Source organism: Gorilla gorilla, chromosome 14 (assembly GCF_029281585.2).
Source record: "Gorilla gorilla gorilla isolate KB3781 chromosome 14, NHGRI_mGorGor1-v2.1_pri, whole genome shotgun sequence".
Classification (NCBI taxonomy): domain Eukaryota; kingdom Metazoa; phylum Chordata; class Mammalia; order Primates; family Hominidae; genus Gorilla; species Gorilla gorilla.
This window is the reverse complement of record NC_073238.2, coordinates 102,497,840-102,509,463: the sequence shown is the minus strand read 5'-3', so window position 1 is coordinate 102,509,463 and position 11,624 is coordinate 102,497,840. Positions and strand designations below refer to the sequence as shown.

Genomic DNA, 11,624 nt, shown 5'->3' with positions numbered 1-11,624 from the left:
TTGAATAATCTAAATTAATATTAGACTGAAGTAACACTGGTAATGTTTCTTACATTAATAAGAATTTTTCTAACGCTTCATCCTTAAGAGTTATGGTGGACTTTATTTTAATTATAAAATTCATAAGGGAGTGCTGGGAAGGGAAGAGCGTGGTCCCTTTAAATGATACAGAAGAGGGAAAGGGAAGTGCTGTGGAGAGGAGGGCGTGGTCTCTGGCTGGGGCTCCAACCCTCAGGAACCTAGGTGAGGACAGGCATATCTGCTTTCCCGCCCAAACTTCGCGTTTTCCAAGACCACCCTGGCTCTCCACGCCCCCATTCTGGGCCTATAAAAACCCAAGACCCTTGCAGGCAGATACACAAGTGGCTGGACGTCCTAATGAACAACACATCAGGGGAAGAAGACACAAGCGCTGGTCATCCATAGGAGCACCCCAGCAGAAGGACACGCTGACAGGCACCCGGAAGCCAGTAGGCCGTGGACCAGCAGGAGGAGGCGGGGGTTGGCCTGGGCAGTCAGGGGACAGCCGGGGCTGCCGAGCACCCCAACTCCAGGGGAAAACCATCTCCCTTCTGGCTGCCCCATGGACGGAGAGCTACTTCCACTCAATAAAACTTTGCACTCATTCTCCAAGCCTATGTGTGATCCGATTCTTCAGGTACAACAAGGCAAGAACCCAGATACAGAAAGCCCTCTGTCCTTGCCACAAGGTAGAGGGCCTAATTGAGCTGGTTAACACGAGCCGCCTATAGATGGCAAACTAAGAGAGTATCCTGTAACATGCCCACTGGGGCTTCAGGAGCTGTAAACATTCACCCCTAGACCCTGCCCTGGGGTAGGAGTCCCACAGCCTGCCCGTCTGTATGCTCCCCTAGAGGTCTGAGCAGCGGGGCACTGAAGAAGCCAGCTGTGCCCCCATCGCGAGCCCCGCGAGGGGGAGGAGGGAGCCTTTGCCTTTTCAACTGGAGACATCGACCGGGATCCTGGAAGGTGAGTGTGTATGAATTGCGAAACTGTCTGGTCTTCCTCTCTTCTGAAACTCTGCCACCTCTCTCTCTTTCCTGTGAGTAAGAGACTCTGTTTCCCTTCAGGGAGTTTTAAACTGCCCTAACCGGCCGTCAAAACCCCCAGACTTTAATTATAAAATAAGTAATGAACAATTCTCAATCAGTTATAATAACAATTATAAATTATGTTATTTATATATTAAGTTACAAATATAGGCTACAAACAATGAGTGCATATTTCTGTAAGCAAATATGCTATAGGATTTTAAAATAAATTACCTAATTTAATTATTGGATAAGTTTTATTAACTATTATTATAACTATTCCTTAGGTGAACGCATAGAGGCTCTGAAAGTTTAAATTATTTGCTCAACTAACCAATATACATTTTCAATTATGAATTGGAAAATGTATGTCTAAGGAACTCAGTACTAAATTTTTTTTCATGTATCAAGTGCGTTTTTAGTATATAAGGAGAATATGCATTATTTGTTGGCAAGAAGATGTTGGGATAAATCAGGAATTATTTTTTATCGATCCTGGTCTAGATATACTTTATATGTATTGTTACTTTTTTTATCCTGACAATAAAGCCTGTGAATAAGAAAACCATTAACCATCAGAGAAAAAAGCCATTCACAGGTATATAGTCATCTATTTTAATTAAGCATATTATATTTAATTAAATACAGCTAATAGAATTTTCTAAATTTTACCTTTTGTTTTCAGTTTAGAGACCACCAAGAAAACAATGAAATAAAATTTACAGATTTATGCCAATTATTTGTTAGAAATGCCACATTGGAAATGAAAGCCACGAATATCGGTACTAACATCTATGCATGTCAATATCTAAGAAGCATCTGAACTCTCTTTTTTATATTTTACTTGAAGTGTCAGTGAGAATACCTTCAACAAAGTTGATGGAAAAAGTTCTCTCGCGTATTGATTAGACGTACATAAATAGGAATCTCATGATTGGAGAATAGAGGATACTAATGCGTAGGCTCTTTCCCATCTTCCCGCTCAAGTTAATCACAACTTTTTTATTTAACTCCTTCCTTTGTATTCAGAACTCAGTTTAGTCGTCTCCTAAATCTTTTCTCTTGCCTCCTTGATTTGTTCAAATACCTTTATGCCGTCATAAGAATATTCACTTCTCCTTCAAGGCTTTTTCTTAGTTATAATATTACATGCATTTTTGTAAGTCTTAATGTTTGTCTCATCTACTACATGGTGAATTTGAGGAGAACAAAGATCATGCGTCTTTTTTGTGGTTGATATTTTAACATACTCTAGCTCCAGGACAGTGTCTGGCACATAGTACATAGGTAATAAGTATCCAGGAAATGAATGACAAGATCTATTTTCTTAAACAGAAAAGTATTTGTGAAATATTACTCTTTCCTTGGCAAATAAAAACCATGAAAACAACATTTTCTATCAATTGGGCAAGGATCTGTGATGGATTGATGGAAGGAGTAAACAAAGGAATAAAAATAATTGAGGCCAAAAATCTGTTTACCATAAATTACAAATTCTATACTTTGAACTTCTCTCTTGCTTTTTTTTTTCAAATATGTATAAGTAGCTGCGGGATGAATAAACTTTTTCACTTTTGAATTATCTAGTGATTCTAAACACAAAGGACCCTGGTAGGATTCAGGAAACGTAAGTTGCATTCAGAATTAGTCATTGAACATATGTTATTGTGGTAAGTAGTGAGCAGCAGAATTAGAGTTTTGATTGAAAGTATTTTTTCAAACCTCCTGTAAGACTGTTAAAGCCTTTTTGTTTCTGTGTGGGTCTTAAACTGTAAAACCTACCAGAAAGTTTTACTTTTTTAGTTTGCTATGCCTAGGAAATGGTTTAAATAATTTAAAATTTTGGAAAACAACATGTATTTTCAACACATCGATAAGTCACACACACACATAAATATGATTTCTGATTAGTGCTAGCAGATTATAAAGTTGAATTGTTAATCTATTCAGTAAGAGATTTTCACAAAATATATTGAAAAAGGGAAATACTAAATAAAAATTATATACCAATTTGACTTAATTTATGCTGAGGTATATAAATGATGCTACAACTTTCACATCTGGGTCACTCTTGTTGAGAAATGCATAAAGGAGGAAGCAAAGCATATAGAATACATGCTAGAAGAAAATGCTTTTTCAACAGAAAAGAGGTTTGCTTGTTAAAAGACAATTAAAAAAAATTGGATCAGCAGTTGCCACCTTACACAAGTCAGAAGGATATTTATAGCTGAATATTCAGCCTGTAGCTTTCCATAAAAGTTTTAAATATACATTGAAAATCTGAAGGATCATCTTCGAAATGAACCCTATCCATTAGTAATTTACAATCTATTTACTCTTATTCAATTCTAAGTATGTCTGTGAGATTTTAAAATATATTCAGTGTTTCCCATTATACTTGGAGTTTTAGAGTATTTTTTCACTCTCTATTTGTGTATGTGAGTGGCTATAGGAGTGTTTCCTTGGAAGTTGTAGGTGGGTTTTTAGGACTGTTATCTATGAGCATGCATGGCTATAAACGCATTAATTGAAGGGTATTCATGATAACAGGACAGCTCTGACATTGTTTTTGTCTTGTAGGATTTGCTTTTTATTTGGTGATGTAAAATTTATCGTGGTCGCATTTTGTTAATGTTAAAATATTCTTCAAGAATTCATTTAACTAAGATTGATCAGAATAACTATAACTACAAAGAAATGATATCATGAGGAAAAAATCTTTATTGAAATACCTGATTATCACTAGTATTAAATAAATAAACCTTCAAATGCTACAGCATGTTATGGCTTCCGAACTTTTTTATATTCTACCTCAGTGCAACTATAAAACAGAGCGTATTATACAGTTCAACATGCCTAGATCAAAGGACTGGGGTTATTCAAGTGCTATAACTACGAATACTGCCACATTTTGTTTAGTCCAATTTAGCCTTCTATGTCATGGTTACTTCATTTTAAAAATTAAGATGATTTTTAGAAGAAGATGGTTTATGTGATTATAAGTTTTTAATTAATTTTGAAATTATACAAGTCTCTGAGGAGCAGAGCAAAGCTCAGAGAATAAATGATTCACTGAATGAGCTAGTTAAGTAGTGGAATCTGGAGTATCCCTAAGTCATCTGATTAGTTTTTTGTAAAAATCAGTAGAACTCTGTATGACAATCGAAGGATTAAAGTGTGTGTGTATATATATATATATATATATATATATATATATATATATATATATATTTCTTTGTGATCCTTTGATGTAAATAATAATAAAGTTATTTCCTAAGTACAAATCATACTAAATCTAATTCACGTCTAGATGCCAGATAAAATAACCAAAATAATAATGTCTAACATTTTTATGATAGTTATAAAATATTTTCTCAAATATATGCTCATATGTAGAAGGTGATTTGAATCATGACTATACATGCAATAAAAGAGTAAATTTTGTTCACATAAATGCTCTGATTAGACCAACGCATTATTGTACTCTGAATTGGCTTTGAAAGCATTAAAATGTGTAATTTATGTAATTCTATGAGCTTTTTTACTTATAACATTTCATTATTTCGAGTATTGATTATACCATGTTCAGTAGTGATCTGTGACAGGGGGGATACAGAAAATAGTACATATAGATAACGATACTTATAACATGGAAATTTAATTTCAGACAAGAGATTCTCAGTCACAAAATTCCCTAAAAAGAAAATGTAATCAATAACAATGTTGGATGATTATAATTCCCATATTCACTAACTAGAGGTTTTATCTGGCGAACTCATCCTCAGATGTTACTAGTTTTGCATGTCCTCACTCATAGTATTGTGATTAAAATTTTCTTTGTTTTCTACCCCTAAATACAGCTAAATTTGGTAGAGAAATTAATAGACAAATACATGCCCCAGGTCCTAACAGAAGCTGTGTAAAAAGATAGAAAAAGAGATTAGTAAGATTCCAAATTTTTGGTAAGTTTTATATCCACATTAAAAACAGAAGAGAACAGAATTTAGGTTTTGTTCTATTACCTAGTAATACTGTAATATTACTTTTTAAATGCTGTCTTGATTCAGTTATGAGGTTAGAGGTTAGAAATTATTTGGTTAGAGGTTAATCAGCTCCCCTTCTTGCACAGCTAATTAAATTCACACTCCAATCGCTTCCCTTACTGGGCTCTCATACACCCGCCACTATGCACCCACCCTCACAGCCCTACTGTTATCCAATAGCATCAATCTGAAGTCACTAGTTTTATTTTTAGAGTATGATCCCCAATACAGGGAAGTTAAAGTGTGATAACTTTATTTAAATTAAGAAGACATCAACAATTCTACCTATTTTCTGATTTTCCAATTACCACAGAATAGGGACAGGCTCTATGTCCCAGAACCTGGACAGTTTTTCAAATGAGACATACAAAGGGATCCATCGAAACATAGCTAACCTTATTTCACTTGCCATATACAGGCTGCTCCTGAGGATTCCAGCTTGCTATTACCCTGTCTCTGGTATAACTCCCCGTGTGACCTTGCCTAGCAGCCTTTTCTCATTTGGAGGCAAAAATAACAAAGAAAAATTGCCTTTCATCTATCTAAGTGTCATTGTGTTGTGTCCACCATCAAAAGAATCTGTAACTCTTATAAAACACAGCCTTCTAAGGAAGGCTCAAATTCCTTAGAATGCAAATGTGAAAAATACAATATACAACTATGAGAACCATGTATTGGGTATGTGCCAGAGAAAATGAATTTTCCACCTAGAAATAATCCATGTTTTTTAAAAAGAAGTGAAAGAAAAATTGAAAATTAAATTATCGGAAATCTAGAAAGAATGGTTTCTGAGGAAAGAAAGTAGACCTATCATAGAAAATATTTGCACCTGCAAAATTAAAGAAATACATAACCCCATATAGAATAAAACAAAATTTTACAGAAAAGAATACATTCAACTTGAATTTACATATTAAATAATATTTCTATAGAGTTGAATAACAATATGGTGCGACATTTTCATATTCAGTGAAAGGTAACTTTCTTATGTATTAAAAATTAAAAATTCTCAAAGAAGTGGCAGAAATTGTACAACTTATATAAACTTTTTAGTATATGTGCTGCCGAAGCGAGCACAACTTACTTAAACTTTTTAAACATTTCATATATATCTGTTTGATGTAGTATTCAGTGTGGCCTTGAAAATTCACCAAAAATAAAATAAAAATAAGAAATAGAAAGTTTTTAGCATATAGAATTAATAAAACAAAAGAATTACCTTAAGAAGTATACATAAAAATTGAAAAGATTCTTTTTAGATGAAAGTTAAAGAACTATTAAATAAGTATCTAAAAATATCAATTTAAAGTCACTATTTTTATTTGAAAAGTATGATCACCTACAAAGAGAAGTCAGAGTGATAACCTTAGCTAAATTTAGAGGGCATCAGCAATACTTCTTGATTTCTGATTTTAAAATTTAAGATGTAAATAATAGTGTATTTTTAAAATATAAAAAACAATCTATAACTATGATAAAACCAAGCTGTGTAATTAGTAAATCTTGCTGAAAACAAATGGTAATAAAATGCATAAGCTGAAGGCATAATATTTAGTAAAGATCAAAACAAATGTAGAAAAACAGATGCAAGAAAAAAAGAACAGAAATTATAGCAGATATAAATATAAACTCTAAAAGAAGGGAAATTATTTAAACATTAAAAGGCAATCCTTTAAAAAGAAAAATTTTAGTTGTTAAAAACTTGCAAAACTACAGAGAATCAAAAATAAAGATACAGATGTGGAAGAAGACATTAAACAGTTTGGAGAATAATGTGTATGGGTTTATGAAAATAAAGAAAATCTAGATTAAAAAATTCTAGCAATTGAATGAACATTTTTCTGTTCATTGCTTGCTAGTTTGGGAATAGAAAGAATCGCTTAGCCTTCATTAGTGGCAAAGTTATGCTATTACATCACCCTGTTCTCCATTCCAGACAACTTTTATTCTTACAATTTGCTAATACCCTTAATGTAAGTATTTTGATAAATCTAAATTGTATTTTGAACTCTAATCAATCTAGTTCTTAACAAATCTTTATTGCTAGAATCAATATTCATGGAAGATTCTAAAACCATGCATACTCCTTCCATCTGCTGTCACATTTTAATTTCATCTTTGTTTTAAGTCAGAGCAATAGAGAACAGAGCTGCTTATTTAGGCTTTTTTGCAGGTGTGTACTTAGCAAACTCTTTTGGCATTATGCCATCATCCTATTTGGAGAGACTTTTTAAGGCAAGGAATTCTGAAACTTCATAATATCTTTATTTCAAGCATGCCAAGGAGAATATTTTCCTGTATAGAGTAGCATGCCATGTATATGAGAAACCATTTAGACAAAAAAACCTGTGATGTTGAGTAATTCATATGTGTAATTAAGCATGTCAAATACTACCTATGCAACAAAAGTGACATATGCTAAATAAACCTGCAAAATACTAGTAAAACTATGCCAAACACATTTCCTAAAAGAAAATTGAATTTGACTACAATTTTAAGTGGTGGTATGCTTAATAAAATCTTAATGTCATAAGTTATTATAAGTTCTCTATTTTGTGTTTTTCACTTGGAATTTTATAGGACTGAGTATTTTTATTTTGAATAATAATTCCCTTTCTGCTTTGTCTTCTAGGAATCTGATAACCAAAAGTTCTACTCACCTCAAGTAATGATGATTGCTTTTGTAGCTTTCAGTTTGTATTCTAACACTATGACTCTCCTTGCATATTTCCTTGCCCTTATTTTTCTACTCCCGTATTTCCTTGTTTAAGTTTGTGTGGTATGCTTTACTGTAAGGCACAGCAAATTTTTCAGCGTGTCAAAATAACAATGAAATGGGCTTAAAACAATCAATTAATAGTATAATCTGACCATCAACCAGTTAGAGAAAAAAGCTATATCCCTCCCAGCCAATTCTAAACTATTTTTGTAGTTTTATCTCCTATTTTTGCAGTTTTATCTCCTACAATACAAAATAGAGTCTAATTGAATTTTTAAATGTCTAAAATGATTTCCTACTATAAAATTCACTGATTTAAGATTGTTCCCCTCTTCTGCTTTTTTTGAAATATACATGGGAGTCTTTACTGAATAAGGGGTGCTTTAAAAAATCTGTGTACTTTCTATGACATATACTTATATTTTGTATTTCTACGTTAGTTAATGATGTAGATATGGGTATTTTAAAACTCGAAGTCCATGGCCCTCATGGAACTTATTTTCTAAGAAATGAAACAGGTAGTTCAGTTGACCCTTGAACCACTCGGCTTGGAACTGTGTGGGTTCACTTATAGTCAAAATTTCCTGTGCCTCGCCACTCCTGAGGCAGAAAGAGTAATCCCTCTTATTCCTCCTCTTCCTAAGCCTAATCAACCTGAAGATGACGAGGATGAAAACCTTTCTGATGATCCACTTCCATTTAATGAATAGTAAATATATTTTCTCTTCTTTATGATTTTTAATAACATTTTTCTCTAGCTTACCTTATTATAAGAATATAGTACAACAAATGTATAACACACAAAATATGTGTTGATCAACTGTTTATGTTATCTGTAAGGCTTCCAGTCAACAGTAGGCTACTGTTGTTAAGATTTTTTTTCTTTTTTATTTTTTTTCTCCTTTTTTTTTTTTGTTTTTTGAGACGGAGTCTCACCCTGTGGCCCAGGCTGGAGTGCAATGGCATGATCTCGGCCCATTACAACCTCCACCTCCTGGGTTCAAGCGATTCTCCTGCCTCAGCCTCCTGAGTAGCTGAGATTACAGGCGTGTGTCACCACGCCCAGCTAATTTTTTGTATCTTAATAGTAGAGACAGTGTTTTATCATGTTGGCCAGGCTCGTCTCAAATTCCTGACCTCATGACCCTCCGGCCTCGGTCTCCCAAAGTGCTGGGATTACAGGCATGAGCCACTGCACCCGGCCAGTAGTTAAGACTTTAAGGAGTCAGAAGCTGTATACTGATTTTTGACTGCGTAAGAGTCAGCACTCCTAACCCCTGAGTTTTTCACGAGTCAACTGTGTAAAATACAAGGAAGTGTGAGAACGTCTATGTGGGAAGTCTCCTTAGGACTTGGGAAGATTAGGGAAGACTTCTGTAAAAAGTGGTATGTGTGCTGAACTGTGAAAGATAAAAAATAAAGAAGACGAAAGAGAGTATTAAAGGCCTAGAGAAGGACATACACTGGCTCAGAGACAGGAAAGAGCAGTGAAAGTTCATGTTTTTTCCTATGGATTCATATTCTAGGAGCAAGAGATAAAACATGGACAGAGAAAATGGGGCCAGCTGAGAACTTGGTAAAACTGTGATTAGAAATGTGAACTGTATCTTTTAAAGCACTGAGGCTGTGTCTCTGATTTTACTCCAAGTGTGACATGATTTGAAGTACACTTGAGAAACATTTCTTTAACTACACAGAGGGGCTGCCTTGCAGGAATGCAAGAGGAAAACAGTAAAACACTTTAGTGGGCTGCTTCGGTCATCTAAGACAAATATACTAATAAGTCATTCATAAAATATCCTCGTAAAAATTAGTTACCATAGCCAATTTATTAGTCGTAATGACTTAGGAATATCAAATCTTGAATCTAAGCCAGCTAAATTTGTCTTAATATTTAGCACAGCTGTGAATTGCATGTAATTTTTTATAATCATGATGGCAATTCTTAGGGGTAATGCCGTAAAACACATATAATCACATATGTAAGAAAAACATTGTTTTCCACTTGAATTAGAAATCTTAAAGGCATAGCTTAGAGTAGGTGTTTTTAAAAACTCTTAAGTAATACAGGGATACCATATAGATGGGTTCTTTTGAAATTTACCAAAATTGTCTAAGTGTTCACTTAATGGCATTCGGTTTTCTTCATTGTAGGTTCAAAGTGTTGCAATGTGTACAAAATAAGAGGAGTGTCTGTGCCTTTGAAAGGTAAATGTTTGTAGAATCTCAAAGTTTAGAACAAATATTACCTATGCAACAAAAATGGCATCTGCTAAGTAAGCCTACAAAATACTACTAAACAACACCAAACACATTTCTTTATAATAAAATGAAATTTGACTAGAATTGTAAGTGGTGTTTTGCTTAATAAAATCTCAATGTCAGAAGTTATTATTACAAATTCTGTCTTTTGTGTTTTTCACTTGGAATTATGTAGGACATATTTGAGTCACCCTGATGTTTTCCTTGAATTGTCTTATTTTTTATCCAAGTACTAAAATAAAAAGAAATAGAGATTTAATATTAAATGTTATTATATGGCTGTTTTTAGATTGGGATAGGTGGAATTTATTCATATTAAAAGCAAATCATGTATAATTATTTTATGTTAGGGAAAATGAGTAAGATCTTCGAAAAATAAAGCTCACAAGGCTTAATTTGCTGCTTCTTTTTACATCCTTTCTGTTTACCAAAGTGTCTTCAATAGATGAGTGTTTCTGATGAAAATAGACATATAGATTTAAAATCATTTTTAAAGATGCTAAAATATGTTATATAACTTCTAAAATACTGTTTATGCTTCCTGAAAAAAATTAGATTAATGTACCTTTAATTCTGAGAATACAAATATTAACAGAGCATTTCAGCATATTATATCTGGTCTACATAAGGAGCAAAATGATTTTCACTGACATCCAACTGGTTATTCAACACATACAAATCTGCTGCCTCTAGACTCTGGTAAAGTTTCCGTTCTATAAATGGTCATTAGGGTGTTATGTGAATACAGGCTTTTTAAAAAATGGTGGCCTGAAATTGTTTTTTGTAAATAAAGATTATTTCTCAACAGAGAAATCCACTATAGTTGAAACAGGTACTGTCTCTCTTATTGGTGAAATTTGTCAGGTATTTTAATGTGAAAAGAAACATAAAATAATAGAATACTAGTTTTATTTGTTCATGTAATAGTACCTGCTTTTGGAATCTGGTCAACAAGATAAGAATGCCCTAATAATAAACAATTGTACAAAGAAGCTGATATGCATTTGTAAGATTGCTGTTTCTATTCACTGGTATTTTAAAAATTGTGAGAAAATATTGGTGGTAATATTTTATAATCAAGACTTTGAGCAATTATGTATGTAACTTGAATATCCAAGACAATGTCCCCATAATTTTGTAATAAGTGTGCATGCACAATATCAAACATATAGTTATGCATGTATATGAATATGCGTATACTTTAAAATTTTAACTTTGTAAGTTTAACGTTAGTACTAAACCTATCATTTATATGGCTTTTCTACCAGTTGGAAAATGAGCTTCTCAAAGACAGATTGTGTTTTATTTACCTTTATGTTTACTGGACCTACCTTCTCTTTCATATAGCAGTTACTCAATGAGTAATTTTTAGGAAACTGCGTATTCACAAAACGGTAATATTTATTTTTTAAATATTTTAGGACACAGATTTAAATGGTTTGGCACCTCAGAGAGGTTAGATAATATCTGAATGAAAGTGTGACACATTTCAAATAAAACTAGAGAAGTGTCTTATGATTTCCTCCTCCCTACTTTGCCATGCTCTTC

At 33.3% G+C, this 11,624-nt stretch overlaps 1 long non-coding RNA gene across 1 annotated transcript; it reads left to right on the top strand.

The window, feature by feature from the left end:
• Positions 1-769: 769 nt before the first annotated feature.
• On the top strand, positions 770-10,205 carry LOC109029369 (uncharacterized). The gene is made up of 4 exons (XR_002008430.3): positions 770-990; positions 7,728-7,760; positions 8,459-8,523; positions 9,969-10,205. It is a non-coding gene; the product is annotated as an uncharacterized lncRNA (long non-coding RNA).
• The last annotated feature ends 1,419 nt before the right edge of the window (positions 10,206-11,624 follow it).